This window comes from Punica granatum, chromosome 3, assembly GCF_007655135.1.
Source record: "Punica granatum isolate Tunisia-2019 chromosome 3, ASM765513v2, whole genome shotgun sequence".
In the NCBI taxonomy this organism is placed as follows: domain Eukaryota; kingdom Viridiplantae; phylum Streptophyta; class Magnoliopsida; order Myrtales; family Lythraceae; genus Punica; species Punica granatum.
Genome location: NC_045129.1, coordinates 26,218,704 through 26,223,767, shown reverse-complemented (window position 1 = coordinate 26,223,767; position 5,064 = coordinate 26,218,704).

The window sequence follows — 5,064 nt, the reverse complement described above, 5'->3', positions numbered from 1 at the left end:
CATCTCCATTAGGGCAACCGACTTTTGCTAATGAGGCCTTTAATGGTGCTTTGTTTTGCTTAATTGCTCATTAGCTTCACATATATATTGCATACTTGTCATTAAGTTAATCACTTAGGATGCATACATGATCTTTCTAGTTCCTCCCTCTAGAAAATGCTCTCAACTCCTTAGGAACCAGCAGCAAGCAAATAACTTCATGAAAACCGAAAACCAAGCCAATTATCCTTAGAGTTTAGGTCGGGATCCATAGCGGGCACTATTCCGACTTACATCCAAAATTCCTCAAACTTCATGGACGACATGTTTCGGACCCAAGGATTCTATTTCTGAACCAAGTTTTTTAGTTTGAAGTCATTTGCTCATCGTTTTGGGTCGTTTTAGTCATTTCGGGTGAAGTTGGAGCTCTCGGGTGAACAGTGACGCGTCACCAGCGTCACCAAGGCCACCAGCGCCCGTCACCGAGCACCCCAGCGTCCGTCATCGAGCACGCCCGTGCATGTCACCAGCACCCATCACCAGCGCCACCAGCGCCCGTCACCGAGCACCCCAGCGTCCGTCATCGAGCACGCCCGTGCCTGTCACCAGCACCCGTCACCAACGCCACCAGCGCCCGTCACCGAGCACCCCAGCGTCCGTCATCGAGCACGCCCGTGCCTGTCACCAGCACCCTTCACCAGCGCCACCAGCGCCCGTCACCGAGCACCCCAGCGTCCGTCATCGAGCACGCCCGTGCCCGGCACCAGCGTCACCAGCGTCACCAGCGCCCGTCACCGAGCACCCCAGCGTCCGTCATCGAGCACGCCTGTGCCTGTCACCAGCACCCGTCACCAGCGCCACCAGCGCCCGTCACCGAGCACCCCAGCGTCCGTCATCGAGTACGCCCGTGCCTGTCACCAGCACCCGTCACCTGCGCCACCAGCGCCCGTCACCGAGCACCCCAGCGTCCGTCACCGAGCACGCCCGTGCTTGTCACCTGCTTTTATCACCAGCGCCACCAGCGCCCGTCACCCAGCACCCCAGCGTCCGTCATCGAGCACGCCCGTGCTTGTCACCAGCGCTCGTCACCAGCGTCACCAGCGTCACCCGCGCCATCCGCTCCAGTCATCGTGCCTGACGCCCGTCACCGTGCTTGACCGTGCTTGTGCACGCCCACCCTTGCACCCGAATACTCTTTCAAGGGTTCCACCGAGTCACCCGACTCTCAAACCCTTCCCCGACTCTTTCCTCGTATCCCGAGGCTAGGTAAAACATTCTCGACCTAGAGGAGTTTGGGCTTTTCATATTTTTGCATGGCTATGGAGTATTATGGTGTTTCATTCATGTTTAACTTGCAAGATTCAATTTTTATGCAATTCTATGTTATATTATGCATGTGCACTACCTTATGACTTGCTAGCATGTCGGAAAAGGGTTTGGATCGTTGCAAAGAAGATTATCCCGACCCGGCTATGGCAAACTAAATCTCGGCCAAGTCTCTGAAAGAGAGGGTGGAGACTTAAATTGCTCTTTTGGGTTAAGATCGGTATCCTTAGACGATCCAAGTTATTTTCCGAGCTTGTTTTGTTGTTCTTGCACGCATGAAACCGGTGTTATTTTATCCCTTCCTTAACTAACACGTTTGTGAATGTTTGTATGTTTAAATGAGCTAAACAAATCGTGATAACACCGGCTTTTTGTTAAAAAGGAGTGTTATTTATCATGGTTGATGTTTGAGTATGCGAAAATTGATTAAACCGCGACTAGGAAATCATTTGTGACTCGAATGGAGCCATGAGAACTTTCGGCCACCCTTTATAAGATGAAGCCGAGGGCCTCTTGGCCTTCCTTGGGTCAAGAATGATTTCCTTCTCTCGAGTTTAATTCGTTTATCGGATCGTGTGAATTTTTTTTACTTCAAGGTCTTTACGATTCCTATGTTAAAATATCGTTTAAAGACTCTTTTAAAATAAACGCGCATGGATTCATGTATCGAGGACTCATTTGGATCAATTTGGTTATAAGGTTACTGTCGGTTATTCAACTGAATTATCCTTGATCGTTATGGATTCATTTTGGTCGTCGAATCACGAGTCGTTTTCTTAATTAATGCATTCGGCAATAACCTTGAGCATTAATTTCACGAACGGTTAATCGGGACGCTCACATGATTAAACCCACTTCACACTGATAAAGTTTACACGAATTGGCCATTAACTGATAACTCGCGTCGACGAGTTGTCAAATGACGTTGGTGCCCTTTTCAAACTTATCGATTTCAAAACCCGAAACGCGCGGTCCGATGTAGCATGGACATCTGAAAAGGGCTTCTGTGTCTCAACTTGAGTTTTTACCTGATTCCAGGTAGCTCAGGTCACGATACAGAAGATCTTTCTAGATCACTTCCGGGCAGATCGACCGGTTCCTTGGCTTCTTCGGGGTTCTTGCACAACCCTGGACGATCCAGGGATTTGGTTGACACCGGCTACAGGCCGAGGTGGCCCGCACTGCGATGTTTCCCCTTTTCTGAAAACAATTTTCAAATAAAGGGTAAAATCGTCTTTTCACAATTCAACGACATCTTTAGGGTTAGCATGACAGAAACACTACAGTACGGGATAAGAATGGGCTACCTAATCAGGTGCAGGTTCATCTGCATAGCCTTTTCTTATCTAACTGATGAGTTTCTGTTATCCTAACATAAACTCGAGTAACTAGAACGGTTATCCCTGTCAGAAAACATGCGAAATGCTAATTAACCTTTCACTCGACCTAACCAAACAGTAGATAATGGTTAGGAGGAATTCTAGATTCCAAATCTAGAGTCAAAACACGAGTTTGGCTAATTCAGTGAAAATTCAGTGTCACAATACAGAACTTCATACCGCATTGCCCGGAAAACTCTAGCAGACATTCACGATTGGGCAAAACAGACAGCAAAACGCTTATCAGTTTCCCGAGTAACCTCCGAGGGGCAGAAATAGCCATTTTCAGTGGAAATGCATATCCGGAGGTTCTTTTCACGGAAACTTGATGTCGATTGTCTACCCTACATCATGTTAGCCTTCTCAAGGCTCAACGTGGAATCGTCGGAATAAACCACACGACTCATCTAGACCTCCCGAACAATGCTTTAGAGGTCTCAGATACACTTTTCAAGTCATTGGAGGTCTGACCTTGACAAACAGAGATTACAGTAATCTCCGGAGTATCCAAGCAACTCAGAAGTCATCTTGAGAAATCCAGTTTCGGCCTCCTACCACGTCTCCGGCCCCACGTTAGCATTATCGGCTCAAGGGATGATTGTTCACGTTGTCTGACAACTTATGTCAAAATGACCAACGTGAGATGCAGATACGAGATATGCTGTCAAAAGCGGACAACTTCGCCCTGGTCACTTGCAATGAGCAAAAATCGGCTTCCGAGCCTCACACACATCCGGGACATTTCTCTATGAAAAATGTCAATCTCGGGCTCATTAACTCCGTTTTCACGCGTATATCGACAATTCGACGTTCAATTCGAACCACGAACTTCGAATACGCAACCAATCGAGACCCGAGTCTTTTCCCGGTTTCTCCTCACGAGCCGTGGGACCCACGGGGTACCCAAGGGCAACCGCCCTTTGCCCCAAAACTTTCGGCCTTTTCCTCTTCCTCTCTTGCCCTCACCTAGCCCAAAATATCTTTGGTCTTTCTAGTCAACACTCAAGCCATTAACTCCATCTCCATTAATGCTTCTTGGCTCTTCCTCATCAAGATACATGGAGGACATTCATCCTCATCTCCATTAGGGCAACCGACTTTTGCTAATGAGGCCTTTAATGGTGCTTTGTTTTGCTTAATTGCTCATTAGCTTCACATATATATTGCATACTTGTCATTAAGTTAATCACTTAGGATGCATACATGATCTTTCTAGTTCCTCCCTCTAGAAAATGCTCTCAACTCCTTAGGAACCTGCAGCAAGCAAATAATTTCATGAAAACCGAAAACCAAGCCAAATATCCTTAGAGTTTAGGTCGGGATCCATAGGGGGCACTATTCCGACTTATATCCAAAATTCCTCAAACTTCATGGACGACATGTTTCGGACCCAAGGATTCCATTTCTGAACCCAGTTTTTTAGTTTGAAGTCATTTGCTCATCGTTTTGGGTCGTTTTAGTCATTTCGGGTGAAGTTGGAGCTCTCGGGTGAACAGTGACGCGTCACCAGCGTCACCAGCGCCACCAGCGCCCGTCACCGAGCACCCCAGCGTCCGTCATCGAGCACGGCCGTGCCTGTCACCAGCACCCGTCACCAGCGCCACCAGCGCCCGTCACCGAGCACCCCAGCGTCCGTCATCGAGCACGCCCGTGCCTGTCACCTGCACCCGTCACCAGCGCCACCAGCGCCCGTCACCGAGCACCCCAGCGTCCGTCATCGAGCACGCCCGTGCCTGTCACCAGCACCCGTCACCAGCGCCACCAGCGCCCGTCACCGAGCACCCCAGCGTCCGTCATCGAGCATGCCCGTGCCTGTCACCAGCACCCGTCACCAGCGACACCAGCGCCCGTCACCGAGCACCCCAGCGTCCGTCATCGAGCACGCCGGTGCCTGTCACCAGCACCCGTCACCAGCGCCACCAGCGCCCATCACCGAGCACCCCAGCGTCCGTCATCGAGCACGCCCGTGCCTGTCACCAGCAGCCGTCACCAGTGCCACCAGCGCCCGTCACCGAGCACCCCAGCGTCCGTCATCGAGCACGCCCGTGCCTGTCACCAGCAGCCGTCACCAGTGCCACCAGCGCCCGTCACCGAGCACCCCAGCGTCCGTCATCGAGCACGCCCATGCCTGTCACCAGCAGCCGTCACCAGTGCCACCAGCGCCCGTCACCGAGCACCCCATCGTCCGTCATCGAGTACGCCCGTGCCTGTCACCAGTTACCGTCACCAGCGCCACCAACGCCCGTCACCGAGCACCCCAGCGTCCGTCATCGAGCACGGCCGTGCCTGTCACCAGCGCTCGTCACCAGCGTCACCAGCGTCACCCGCGCCATCCGCACCCGTCATCGTGCCCAACGCCCGTCACCGTGCTTGACCATGC